The following is a 15112-nucleotide window of genomic DNA, read 5'->3' as shown; positions in this document are numbered from 1 at the left end:
CAATAATCTTTAATTATAGGTTAACTTGTGCTTGTTTAAAGTTGATTCTTGCTTTATCTTACACCGCATCGTTTATCAAGTGAGTTATCTCGTATCTAATCCCTTTTTATTTTAAATGCTTTGGGATGTTCATGTGTTCATACAAAACTTGAGTCTTAAACTGTTTATGAACTTTAGTCGCGCAGTATCCCATGTGTTGAGGACGTAGACTTGGCTGTTTATTTGTATGTGTGGATCATTAACCGTATTGACGGTCTATTCCGCAGTTTTCATGGTACCATTAGATGAACACGGGAGAACTATCGTTTATGATTTTCTCTTTTGTTACACTTGCACAGTTAGTCTTGTTTGTGAGCTCAATTGTGAGCACTGGCAGTCTTGTCTCTTAGAGTTGGTCCCGATCAGATTACACCCTTGTTGAAAACCAGACATACACATGTTGCGCGCAGATTTATTGTTATCTATGTATTGTATTAAACTTGATTTCTCACCAACACGAAAGTGTTTGACGTTTATTTTAACACATGTCCAGGTTTGCAGTAGCCGTTTTGGGAGCTTAAGGACACGTAGGAAGTTCTTTATTTTGGACCTAGATTAAAATGTATCAAGACAAGTTTTTGCTGTTCGAATATTTTGATTTATAATATATTGATTTAAGTTGGTTTATTTATATCTTATGTATACGTTGCGCTTGCGTGAATGAATATATTTATTAAATATTGACACCAAATAGTGTCACGAGTAATGAAACAATATGTGGCGCCCCGATGTATAATCCGCCTTTGGTCGGGGTGTTACATTAATCTATAAAGAGATTTGGCTACAGGCGCCATTCCAGGTATTAGATCAATCCTAAACTCTACTTTCTATCTGGTGGGATTCCTGGTAGCTCTTCGGAAAACACATAATTGAATTCTGAAACAACTGGAACTTCTTCCATCTTTTTGGGTTCGGGTTCTTTGGTTACATACACCATGAATGCGAGGCATCCCTTACCTAAGCCACGACTTGCTTTTATTTTCGAGATTATTCCAACTTTTCTCGCTTCTTTAACTCCAGTTATCCGAATTTTTTTGTTATTGGGTGTTCGGATATCTATTGCCTTATCATTACATAGGATACGGGATTGATTAGTTAATAACAATCCATACCTAAAACTACATCAAAACCTGCTAATGTCATAGGTAACAATCTTACAGGTATGACGTGGTCGACTAAAGAAATGTTTGCATTACTTAGAGCTTCAGTTATTCTAATAAAATTCCCATTAGCGGTTTCTACTTCATAATGATTATTTAACATAACTAGAGGTTCATTTAATAGACTACAGAACTTATAATCTATAAAACTCTGGTTAGCACCCGAGTCAAACAAAACTCTAGCATAAACATTATTGATAGGAAACGTACCGGTGATCACGTCTGGTATGTCCGCAGCCTTCTGAGTATCAAGTAAGAAGACGTGGGCATTTCCTTTCTTGGAATCAGCCTTGACACCATTACCACTTGCACCAGTTGCTGCTGTTGTTGGTTTCTATTTTGGATACTCGATACTAAAGTGCCCCTTCTCTCCACAGTAAAAAACACACCATAGTTTTTTCTTTTACAGTCAACTTCAACATGACTTGTCTTTTTACATAAATTACAAGTGATAGTACTTAAGGGTCGTTGGAACCTACCATAGTGCATTCTTCCACACATTTTGCAAACCGGGCGGGTATACAAAAATGTTATGTCCCTCTTCTTCTCACTCTTCTTCACTTTTCCTCCAACCTATTGTCTACCATAATCTTTCTTATTTTCATATCTATTCCGGATCATTCCGTCCATCAAATATCCTGCCAACTCCATAGCAGACTCCGTTGTAGATGGCATATGAGAATGGGCCAAATCACGAATTTCAATTGGTAGCTCGTAGATGTATCGATTCACTTTATTGAATTCAGGAGTGACTAAATGAGGAACAATCCTACAATATTCAAGAAATTTTGTGTTATATTCCTTAAGATTCGTTCCTACGACCTTGTGGTTCCATAACTTGGTTTGGATGTGGTCTACTTCGTGGATAGGATAGAATTTCTTTAAGATCATTTCTTTGAACGTTTTCCATTCTAAGTTGTACAAATTTTCTCTACCTTTGACCTCAATAAGGGTATTCCATCATTCCAACGCCTCTCCTTTGAACATCTGAGAGGTATATTGCACATTTTCTCTCTCGGTACACTTACTAATAACCACAATCGATTCCATCTCCTCCAACCAACGGAGGGTAACAATCGCTCTCTTGTCCCCATGGAATTATTTTGGGTTGTAAACCTTGAAAACTTTGAAATCACAACCCTCTTGTATTTTAAGTTTCTTGGTTTTATTACGAAGCTCGTTTTTAGCAGTCGAGCTTTGTGCACTTTCTTCCTTCTTCTTTTCAGATTCTTTCTTATTGCTTTATTTCTTCTCGGTTTCTCTTTTACTTTGTTTTCTTGAATTTACTGTTTCACTTCTACTTCGGCTAATTCTCTTATTAGAATGAGAAGCAATTCTACTTGGTATAATAACTATTGTTGCTCGCCATACTAGATGGTTCGTGAATAGGTGTTGGCTTAGATCGAATGGCTACTCGGCGTCTATGACGAAGATAGTTTTTATAAGACATCTGCACTAATCAGATTTAGGGATAGGAAGATTACCAATCCTATCCCTACAAAGTAACAGTAATAGTAATAGTAATAATAATAATAATAATAACTTCAAGATTAAAGCTTAGGTACTAATATTTTAATACCTAATTTGTTGAGGCCGATGGCTCTGATACCAACATGTCACATCTTGACATATGGCCTAGAAGTGTGACCACAAGTTGGTACATGTTTTGTAAATATATCAGAGTTTATAGGTTGATTATAGCGGAAGACTTTAGGTTGATTAAATATTAATTTACATTGAAAATCTACTTAGGAATTAAATACCCGAGTATACTTTTACAAAACACTTGTTTATATTACAAGGATTTCATTATCAAAAACTGAGCCATCTCGTAACGCGCCTCTATCAACATGATGACTCCAATCCTTGTTATTGCTTACTAATACTTAGTTACCTGCAATTGGTGGGAAAAATACGTCAGCTATGTGCTGGTGAACACGTATGACTCTAAAAATATTTAAAGTGTACTTACAATCCAAATATAGTTTTATGTACAAGCTCAGTAGGAAGTATTTCATTCCTGGGATTTGTACCACTACTCACACAAAAGTATTCCCTGAGCCACGTAGCCCCTAATGGAGAACTAGTTATGACTGTTAGCCTGCGACCACGTAGCCTTTGACTAGTTAGGCTAGACAGTTATGTATGGATCCAAACACATGTGTAATCGGTCTGAGTTGCTTTTATTTTCTATTTTGTATTATAAACGTTTTAGAGATCACATAATCTCATATAAACGTTGACTGACTCTTTAAGATAAACAAGCCGTTTATCTCATAGAGTATAAATATGTTTCGAATGTTTGTAAAGGTTTAACGTATTCACGTGTACCGTCGTGTGTGTTTGAAAACCTTGATTGTGAATGAGAATTATATTAACCTATACATAAATAGGTTTGTATAAATATTTGAATGGTGTTTCTAGATTAAGCTATTTCCTTTAAGCTTAACCTTGATAAAATTTTTAACTTTACTTTTGAATGAAAACACTTTGTTTTATATGAAAACACTTAGTTTTTAACTTGTTGTGAATGTTTATAAATACTTTCAAGGTTAAAGGCCATAGCCTTGTTTAATGTTTAAGCTATAACTAAATAACTTAAACATAATTCCTACCTTAATGAGAGTATTTGGAATACTAATAACAAGATAAGAGTGAAGGCTTGACGGGTAGGATCTCGATATAAGCTCGCTTAAATGATTGATAACTTGATTGGGACTTAAATACTAGCACGTACTTCGAGAAAATGGAATGTCGGCTCGTCGTAACAATCGAACACGCTTCCCTAGGTTGACTGTGTGAAAATTGAGATTTATTTGGGATGAGAATGCCTCAATGCCCGTCACCCTTTTTATAAGCGGATTTTGCAATTCGTCGCGACACGTAATGGGTTTCTTTTAACCCCGTCGCGTAGCGCGACGCTGCAATTTACATCGCCAACCCACGTGGCGTATCAAAACGTGCCACGTGTTGACACGCGGTTGGACATGTGTACCTGGTTGCTTAACAAGGGTATCGCGTATTGCAATGGTCCTATGGGTTTGGCCATCGCGTATCACTGCGCCGCCCTAATATCGATTTATGTGCAAGTCCATGGCGTTACGTGATGGGTTTATAATTGTCATGTCGCGTATCGCAATGGGTTGAAATCTCAGTTTCAATTTTAAGTCCCAAGGCTTTTAAGAATTTGTCATCTATGGCTTAAACTTATAAGGCTGGTCTACGTGATGTTACATTTTCTCATCCTTTTCATGGTTAGGAGTCGTATGAGAATTACTTACCTCTGACTCTAGATTGGGATGATATTCTGGTTCAATCTTGTTTACTAGTTCCTTCATGGTGGTGATCACAACGCTCCCTTTTTGGACTAAAACATCGATAACCTTTTTGGTTTACTCCATAGCCAACACATTTCTCCGAACATGGGTCATGTTTAGTTTGATTGACTTTTATGAGCTAACATTGAACACCAAATATTTAGAGTTTGACGGTAAGAGCATACGGACGCCTTTTGAAATTTGAAAGAGTTTTTAGAGGAGTTTTATGTTTGATTTCTTGGTGACTAAATCGATTGATAAGATATGCGGCGGTGGCAAGGGCATCAGGCCAGAACGGGTATGTGCACATTGGATTCGATCATGAGGGCCCTAGTTATTTCTTATAGTAGCCGGTTTTTTCGTTCAGAGGCACCATTATGTTCAAAATTTCTTGGGTAGGTAGTTTGGTGAATCATATTCCTTTGGTCTCAATATATTGTTCATGGAGGTATTAACATATTCACATCCATTGTCAGGTCATAGGATTTGGATATTGGTTTTGTATTGGGATTGAATAATGGTATGGATCATTACAAATTTTTCAAAGACTTCTGATTTGTGTTTTTAAAAAAATATATCCATGCCACGCGGGTACAATCATCCACAAAAAGTAAGAAGAAGCGAAAGTTTGCATTCCGTAAACTTAGCCGGCCCCATACGTCAAAATGAATCAAATGAAAAGGTAAGTCAACCCTCATATGTTTGCCTATGGCTTTTGGCAAACACACACATTTCACAAGTTAACATACCATTGGAAGGAAAAGTTTTTGATAACAAAAGGTGTAGATAACCTAAAGAGGGATGCCCAACTTTGTATGCCACAACAATGCTTTTGTATTCAGTATCACAATGTCATTTTGAGTCACCTGATCTGCACAATATAACCCTTATCGTTTAGTGCCATGCACAATTATGGTCCCAGTCATGATGTCTTAAAATATAATAAAATAGGTTGCATTAAAACGGTACAATCGAGCTCTTTTGTTACATGGGTGATTGCAAGAGTTTGTGTGTAAGGGAGGGAATGTAGAGGCAATTAGACAGTTTTAGTGTTAGAGATATTTCAACAGTCCCTCCCCCTAAACATATTTTAAGAGCAATGTTTTGAAACCCGGTCCGGCCCAGCCGGTCCGATTATTTGGGCCGTTTTTTAAAAACCCGGCCGGGTTTTACGGATGGCGGTCGGCCCGGATCCGGTGACCCAGTGGGTGAACCAGCAAATGCCTTCTATTTCTTTAATTTAAAGAGATTCATGCCATCTAACAATAAATATAACCCTAAAGTCTTAAATTCGCGTCACTGCCATCGTTCAATTCACCACTTGCCTGTTGGTCTTTATGTGATTTGCCACTGCTAAGATGTTGTGTGGGTAGCTGTTGTTATTGTGAAAAAGAAAAAACAGTTGTGGGTAGCTACTGCAACCAGATCTCAGATCGGAAGAAGAAGAAGAATAAGTAGAAGAAGAAGATGATGGAAGAAAGAAGAAAGAAGAAAGAAGAAAGAAGGTTGTAGTGGCTGGCTGCAGCCAAACACCAAATTTTTGTATTAGGGCAAATTCAATTTAATTGATTGTGGGTTGAAATGGGCTATCCAAATTTTCTTTTTGGGCTCACACTTTAAATAATAGTGAAAACAATTCAATATGCACAATAACTATTAAATAATTATTATATATAAATATTTATTTTTTATGATGTCATCCGGGTCAAAAACTGGTTCGCCCTACCGGATCAGTCTGACCTTTGACCCGGTAAGGCGTCCGAGTCGGGTCTGAACATTGGTTAAGAGATGCTTAGTAGATTTCCCATACTTTGTGGAACATGTAAAAATAAGCACCAATAGACTAATTTATATACATACACATGTATATATAAACCAAACTAGGTTAGTTACCCGTGTATTACATGGGTTGAACCATTTAAATTACATAAATTATAACTTTATGACAAATAATAAGCAAAATCAAGCGTTACATTACATAAGGGCAAAACTAAATACAGTTACAATTCACAAACCTACAGAAAAATCATAAATCTCTAAATGTTCATTGTATACAACATTAGATTTCTTATTTGTAACTTTACAATGTGTGTCCTATATTAGTAATTTTATCCTGTCAAGTTATATAAAAAATGTCCCAACTCCCAAGATTAACCAAGACAATAAAGAACATATCTAATTTGAAGTCCCTGGTATAACAAACAAAAAGGAAATACAATGATTAGTAGAATGAGGAATATGTAGTTGTAATTCTAAAAGGCATCTTAATTTATGTGAAGCTCAAACATCAAATAGTCTGCAAGCAAACCATAAATCATATTCATACAAAATGCACAAAACACCAATTCGACAATCTAATTTTTACTAAATGAAATAGTTATTGACGTGTCATACCTGTGTATGCAAATATAATTCCTGTGGTGATTCATCCATCTACACCTGACCATTTTATAGCCATTTTATAGCAGGTTTAATAATTAATATAACCATTAAAATTAGCATAATTCCCAAATTCCCAAATTAGTGTAACATGGCTATCTATGTCACATTTAAAGTTACTTTTTACAGTTGACCATTTTATGACATGTATACAAACCCACCATTGCAAAATCTACTATCTGTCTCTCATGGTAACATATTTTAAAATTATTAGTTAGACACTAATTGTTCAAAAACATTCACAAATTAGAGCATAAAGGTTGCAACATAATTGTTATCATTTTGAGACTTTGATTGCAATAAATATATAATATATTAAGAAAAATAATCTAAATCTTTAAAGAAAACGTGTGTGACTTTCAAACTGTAAACTGATTTGACCCTTTTAACCAACTTTGGTAATTTGACCAGTTATAAAATAGTAACACAATCAACTTGATAATAAGTTAATGGGCCGAAATAGTAGGAGTGAAAATTTGCGACACGAATCTTACACGAGTTTGACGTGCCAACCAAAAAGACGACCCGTTTAGTACCCTCAGGAAACAATCTAAGCAAACAAATAGTGGATAAAACTTACAAGGCAGGTAATTGTGTTAAAGAGGATAAAGTATCGACAGGAAACAATCTTAGTAAATAAATAGTGGATAAAACTTACAAGGCAGGTAATTGTGTTAAAGAGGACAAAGTATCGAGAGGAAACAATCTTAGTAAATAAATAGTGGATAAAAGTTACAAGGCAGGTAATTGTGTTAAAGAGGACAAAGTATCGAGTAAGCTTCCAGTATAGTTATTATATGCAAGACAACACAAGTCTAAAATCTCATATATAATGGCAACTGGCAACAGGGAAAGATATTGGAATGCAAACCTCCAATGACATTATTGCTCAAATATCTACAAACCATATCATCATTTTGAACCAAATTAATATTCAGAAACTTCTGTTATCATTCAAGTTGCTTTTGCAGGTCATCTTTTTCTATATCCATTTTCAAGTTCAAATCAATTTTTAATTAATGACCATAAGCTTTAATTGTTCCATTACACATTTAACACACCCTACTGCAGAAATCAAATCAAGAGTTTTGAAGACTACATCATCCAATTCCTTTAAAGTCCTAAATTTATTTAAAAGAACTCGTGATCAAGAATAGAGCGAGGAACATAAATTTTTTGTATTGTTATGTATGAACTATATATTGTAATCAAACTAATCAAAGAATTAAATATTGTTATGATTTCATTTAAAGCACTATTGTTTATACTATAATCGATGCCATCAAAAAAGAATAAAACCCAGACTCCCTAACAATATCACAATCACTAGAGTAGAATCAGAGGAATGTTCACGAAAAGAAATCGATAAAAAAGAAACGCATGAAATGAAAGATATAAAATTTCAGATGAATCTTACCTTAAATCACATCAAAATCGTCTCTTTAAACAACAAATCGATAGCAGATGAGGATGATCTAGAGATGGATTGAGAGAGTGTTTCTGATATGATAGAAATTGTAGAACGTCATTAGTAACATACCATCAGCAAGCGAAGAGTCTGTCTGAAAATCACCAAGGGGGGAGGAGGCGATGGAGATGAAATTGGAAGTTTTTGTCAGCGGTGATTTTGGATTTTCGGAATAAAAGCTTTGGGTAGTATGATGAACTTAATTTTTTGGATTATAAGATCAATCATAAATAATCTGATCATGCAAGAGATCCACACCGGAATGTAAAAGCAGTGGGAGGCGGGATTTGGAGAGCAAGAATAGGCTAAATAGTTGACACGTGACATAAAGAAAGTCTTATTTATTAATTAGTATAGATTCACTAATACAACGATTGCAACAAATTAATGTAGCAAAACTAACTTGGTTTTATATAGTTAAATGAATCGTTAGGGATTTGCTAGCATGTTTGAAAACAAAGCTGTACAGGTATTCTTCGTAATCAATTCTCTTTGATATATCATTCTCAATAGCTATCGTTCTAAATCAGCCGGGTGTTGATCCTTGCTTAGTAAAATTGTTAATTTATCGATATTTACATGGGGTTAAAAAAATGGGAGGAAGAGATTTAGTTACAAACTCGCATGTTCTTCCATAAAACTAAGGGTTATCTTCATCTATCCGATGGTTTACTCTTGTGTGGCCACTATGTAAGTATATATTATCATGAACTATAGGCACCCATCAGTCAAAATGGCACCACCACTTATAACTTATCTACGGGATTGATTTTGGCCCCTTTGATGCAAATTGTCATCCTCATTAAACCATTATATACCTACAAAGCAGTTAACAAAGCACCTCAATTGGTTTCAAACCCAAACATTAAAATGGCTTCACTTTCCTCAGCCACCATGACCGCCACAGCCGTCCCAACTCAAGCCACCATGGTGGCTCCGTTCACCGGACTCAGGTCCACCGCCGCTTTCCCAGCCACAAAGAAGGCGGAAAACGACTTCTCTTCCCTCCCAAGCAACGGTGGAAGAGTGCAATGCATGCAAGTGTGGCCTCCAATTGGAAAGAAGAAATACGAGACTCTTTCATACCTTCCACCTCTAACCCCACTCCAATTGTCGAAAGAAGTTGACTACCTTCTCCGCAACAAGTGGGTTCCTTGTTTGGAATTCGAGTTGGAACACGGGTACGTCTACCGTGAGAACCACAGGTCACCTGGGTACTATGACGGCAGATACTGGACCATGTGGAAGTTGCCCATGTTTGGGTGCACTGACTCCGCCCAGGTGTTGAAGGAGGTTGAGGAGTGCGTGAAGGAGTACCCAACAGCATGGGTCCGTATCATTGGATTCGACAACGTTCGTCAAGTTCAATGTATCAGTTTCATCGCACACAAGCCATATGAAAAGTAAGCAAGAAATATATGCATGTATCTTTTTTGTACTTGTATTCCAACTTTTATAAAGTGAGCTCGAGAATAATAAGGAAAGAAAGACTACCCAATGCCTTTCAAGTATAATAGTCTTTTAGGCATCCACTTCTCGATCCATGTTGAAGCTATATATTCCTTTTTGTATGTACTTTTACATTTATTTTCCTTCAGTGTACGTTATTGATTTCTTTTTCTCATGTTCACTGTTAAAAACCCTAATCATTTATACAAAACTTAAGAAGACTACAATTCAGGGGTGTAAATGTGGCTAGTGTAACATCCCATTTCAGATTCGTTGTCCGGCCAACTAATAGTAGCTAAACAATTGTACCTTCTGTTGGCCTTATACTTTGTCCAATAGTGATTAAACCAAATACTCTTTAATTCTTTATACCATATTCATTACGAATGACATTCAAGACATAATATCCCAGATGGACTATCCAAGTTTGATATCTAATTCTCCACTAATATATACAACTTGTTTTATGAGTGGTCAGGTTACATCTTGATATAACACTAGGATTTAGGACCCCGCGCTTCGCGGCGGGACCATTAAATTGAACAAAAAACGTACGTGAAAACGTTAAACCACGATCGAGCTGTGAGTCGACACGAAGTCAACCTGTATCAGGTTTTGACATCGGAGCAAAACAAAATAAATAAACTTGTCAATGCCAAAATACAACAAATCATCACATATAGAACAAAAAAAAAACCAGCACGTTACTGCTACGAAACAACGCAAATTCGATTAGTATCAACAGTATCAACGCAAATTCGTAAATATAAATTTGCAAGCCAAAAAAATATTTTAAAGGCGCGTTATCAAGCGTCGAGACGCGATATAAAACAGTGTGACAATGGGATATTTTTAGATCATTTAAAAAGCTTCAGTCATTGTAAAGACGAACTATAAAAAAAAATACGATACCAAAGTTTAAGAAAAACATTTAACCGACAAATAAATATGTAAAACTAATACTTGTCCAAGAATATTTTGTATAAATGATATAATTAGTTGGAAAAAAAGTAAAATAAATGAAATAAATCATTTACTTTTATTTATAGGTTAGTAATCTAATGTTGTAATAAATATAATATTAAAAAATTTAATAGTGTAATTGTGAGGAGGAATGAATCCCTTTTTTAATATATATATATATATATATATATATATATATAATAATGGTAGAGATATTGTATGTTAATGTCTTAACATATGATAGGTAAGCGAGACGCTTAAAGAAAAAAAAATAAAAGCAAAAGTACTAAACGCTCAAAAAACGCTCAACCAAACCCTAAAACGCTCAGCCAAAGACCAAAAACGCTCAAAAACAGTTTTCGTGAAAAAAGTGAAAATTTGATCGATTAACCATCCAAACCTGTTTTTTTCGGTGAACCAATGATTAATTGGATATGTATTGACGATTCTGAGATGTTTGGATGTGATTTCATGGATCGATTATGTGAAAAAATGAATTCACTGAAGAAACACTAACCGGACCCCGGGCAGGTTACTGGTAACCTGGGGGTTGGAGAGATGTTTCCCACGAGGGGTTAGACCCTTGGAAGATGGTTCTTCTGATAACCTGCAAAACAGACACCGTGAGCTCGTCACTGAGAAGGGGGGGGTTCCTCCTTGTGACCACCCTCCGGCGTGAGAATCAGACTAGATTGCTCTTTAAATATAAAAGTATATTAAGAGATTGCTAGAGCAGATATCAGGTATATTATGATGATAATGTAATAAGATATGATAAGATGAGATGATCATACCATTTGTGGTATTTATAGCCGAAGGTAGGTTTTCAAGGGGTTTAGCCGGCCCAACACGCTACCAACTGTAACCTATGCACGTGCCCTGCCTGTGAGTGGTGGATAGGTAGCGGCTGACACAGAGCAGGCGTGTCGTGCACTCTTCCTCTTCTGCCAACTACAGGCTAGGCACGTGGTATGGCAGGAGTTGGTGGGTAGGCGGCGGCTATTGGTCACAGTGCTGTGGCGTGCTGTCTGCCATGCTGCTGTCAGTGAGCTGTCGCATCTCTGATCAGATCTTTTGCCCATACCTCGTCAGGTACAGTAAAAGATCCTTCAGTATACGGACTGGCTTATTTGGGCGGGAGTATTCCCCCTCCCGCCTCTGTGCGGGATTGCTCCCGGCTTGGCTCATTCCTTCAGGTGACACTGAACGATTGAGAGCTAAGTGCCTTGTGCGTGTAGCCATGCTGCGCGGGTGGCCTTCCCTAATGGCTTGTATCCGAGGCTGCGGGGACAGGCGGAGTCCTTCACCATTGGGAGGCATTTCCTGCGGGACCAGCTTGCGTACTGCGCGTAAGGACGTCACGTCTCTGAGCATGGTTGGTCCTGCGGATCCAGTTGGTCTCTGCGCAGACGTCCCTGTTTAAGGTGAGTCTTGCGGGTCCAACTGGGCTCTGCTGGGACCTACCTCTTCAAGTCCCCCCAGTCCAATGTTCTTCTCATGAGTGTTTAATGAAGTGAGGTGAACTTTTGGACTTGAGCAAAGGGTTTTGAAAAGGGTTTTGTAAGGTTTTCCATGGGGATTCTTTCCGCGGAAGTCCTTGTCACTTGCAGAAATGCCCGAGTTTCCTGCTTGGTCTTTGGGTATGATGCGGGTAGGTCTGTAACCTCCTCGCAAGTCAGGAGCATTGAGTCTCAGTTGTATGTATTTTCCATGAGGTTTTGGTAGTTTTGAACATAGTGATCAATTATGTTAAGACCACCAATTCCATCCTGGAGCTTCAAACAACGTAGTTCTCGATGTTCCCGCTATGCGGGGATGCTATTTCCGTTTCCGCAAGCATTGCCCAGAAGATCCTTCTTGGTTTCAATTCCCAGCGGAGCGCTAGGTATGTGAAGGGTTTTGCCTTAACACTGTACCTGCGCTCGTCTTACGGTTACTTTACTCTCAAGGTATTCCTGGCGTCAATTCCCTGCGGGTGCTAGGTATGTGAAGGGTTTTGCCTTAACACTGTACCCGCATCCGTCTTACGGTTACTTGTTCACCAAGGTTCTTGGCTTCAATTCCCTGCAGGTGCTAGGTATGTGAAGGGTTTTGCCTTAACACTGTACCCGCAGCCGGCTTACGGTTACTTGTTTGCCAAGGTTTATTTGGCTTCAATTCCCTGCGGGTGCTAGGTATGTGAAGGGTTTTGCCTTTACACTGTACCCGCATCCGTCTTACGGTTACTTGCTTGCCAAGGGGTAAGGGGTATTTTCCCGCTTACTTTTTAATACTTTCGAATTTTGAATTTTGAAATTCGAAGAGTTGGTGAAAAGATAAACCTCTGAAACGTCGTGCGACGGTTTCTTCTGACTGTGTCAGGACGTGCAGGAAGTTATGGTGACGTGACAGAACATGGTCATTCCAGTCGCTTTTTCAGGCGCGTGGGAGCGATTTTTCGGGCGCGTGGCCGCGAAATTACTGGCACACGTCCTTTCAACAGCTGTTGCCAGCTTGCTTTTTGCCACGTGTCATAGTTTCATTGCACATTTGATTTCTCTCTCCTCCGCATTAAATTCACCGCATTAATTGCGATTACTATATAAAGGGGGAGAGGGTTATTTGCAATTCACACTTTCCACTTTCATCTCTTCTTCTCAAGTAATTTCCGGCGAATTTTTCTGTTCAGTAAAGCATTACCCTGAAATCTCTTTTCGTCTTTCTTCCACCATGTCTTCTCATGATGCTGATGACCAGAAGACTGCTGGCGAATGCCAGTGCTCTCTTCCTGTCGATCTGTACCAGTATATCATCAGGAAGTTCATGCTCGAGTCTCTCGAGCCTGAGTTTCCTGAACCCCACCATACTGTGTACGATGCCCCTAGTGGCAAGATCGGGGTTTATGCTGCATTCTTTGTCTACGGGAACCTTAGGTTTCCGTTGACAAAGTTTGTGTACCGTGTCTTAGAGAGGCACGGTGTGCACCTGACAGAGGTGCACCCCATGGCCATTGCCAAGGTCCGGCACTTTGAGTGGGTGTGCCGGATACTGGGCCTTGAGCCCCTCGTTGATCGCCTGATGACCTTCTATACATGGAGGTGCATCCAAGGGTGGTACACTCTTACAACCCGTATCAAGGGTTTAAAGATTTGTACCACCGAGCGGAGTCTTCGCTCATGGAGAAGAGAGTTCTTCTTCATATCCGCTCGCAGCCATCCCCATCGCCATGAAGTTCAAGAATGGCCAGGCGCTTCCGAACCTTCCCGCCCTCAACTACGAGGAGGCGGAATGGTTCTCGAAGATTTCCCGGGTCCAGTCCCCGGTTTTCCGTTTTCCGGAGTCGGCGATGGTGATGTTGGGGATGAGCCGGGTGTGGAAGGCGGCGAATGCGGATAAGGTTCCGATCGTCCTTGAATATGGTTCGAACTCTGTCCCTTATGGTACGTCTTGTTTCATTTTGCTGACTTCGATTTTTACTAACTTTCTTGTTGATTTCAGAGGGGAACGATCTTCAGTCGCTCCTGAACCCGCGGGAGGAAGATGGTCCCGCGCGGATGGGTACTCGTGCTCTGGACGAGAACGAGTTGCCCATCTTAGAGCAGACCGCGGGTCGGTTCGTGGAGGTTTACCCGCCAGGCCAAGAGATCCTGAGCCACCGACGGCCAGGTAAGCCTATCTTCTACCCTGAACCTCTCAATGCTGTGCCTGCTGCTGGAGTTCATGACATTTCTTCTTCTGAGGAATCCGCAGAAGGTCCTCCACTGGTGCGGAAGAAAAAGGCTGCCGTCGGGAAGGGCAAGGAGAAGGTGGCCACTACGGCCGACCCGGTAGTCCTATCTGACTCGGAGTCAGATAATGCAGAGGTGGCGGGGAAGCCCGGTGGTGAGGAGACCACCGCTCCGGAGGCTGCAGGTGTTACCTCCGGGGAGGCAGCGATGATGACGGTTACCGGTGTCAAGAGGCCGGCTCCATCGGGTTCGCCCCCGCTCGTCCGTGCGTTCAAGCTCAAGAAACCCCGTGAGTACCCCCATAATTCTTGTCTAGATTTGTTGTTTCAAATAAATTTTTCTAACACTTTTGCTTGTGCAGGTGTGGATGTTGACGCATTCCAGGGTGGAGTTGGAGCAAGTATTCCTCCGCCAATGACGGTAGGCTCGGTCAGCCTTCCCGAGGCGTCGACCCAGGCGTCTACGCCTGCTTCCGCTGGTTCCAGCCTTCCTGAGGCTGTTCCAGCTGAGAAGGTGTCTCCGCCGGCCGTGAGTGCAAATTTTACAGCATCTTTCACGGAGCCGGCGGTT

At 39.4% G+C, this 15112-nt stretch overlaps 1 pseudogene; it reads left to right on the top strand.

Moving 5' to 3' along the window:
* The first annotated feature begins 9254 nt into the window (after positions 1-9254).
* LOC143532762 (ribulose bisphosphate carboxylase small subunit, chloroplastic 4 pseudogene) lies at positions 9255-10047 on the top strand (annotated as a pseudogene).
* Positions 10048-15112: the final 5065 nt, after the last annotated feature.

Source organism: Bidens hawaiensis, unplaced genomic scaffold, assembly GCF_021521415.1.
Source record: "Bidens hawaiensis isolate Kalapana, Puna unplaced genomic scaffold, B.hawaiensis_p1.1 tig00009541_1, whole genome shotgun sequence".
Taxonomy (NCBI): domain Eukaryota; kingdom Viridiplantae; phylum Streptophyta; class Magnoliopsida; order Asterales; family Asteraceae; genus Bidens; species Bidens hawaiensis.
The sequence above is the reverse complement of the archived record's forward strand: the minus strand, read 5'-3'. Positions and strand labels throughout refer to the sequence as shown.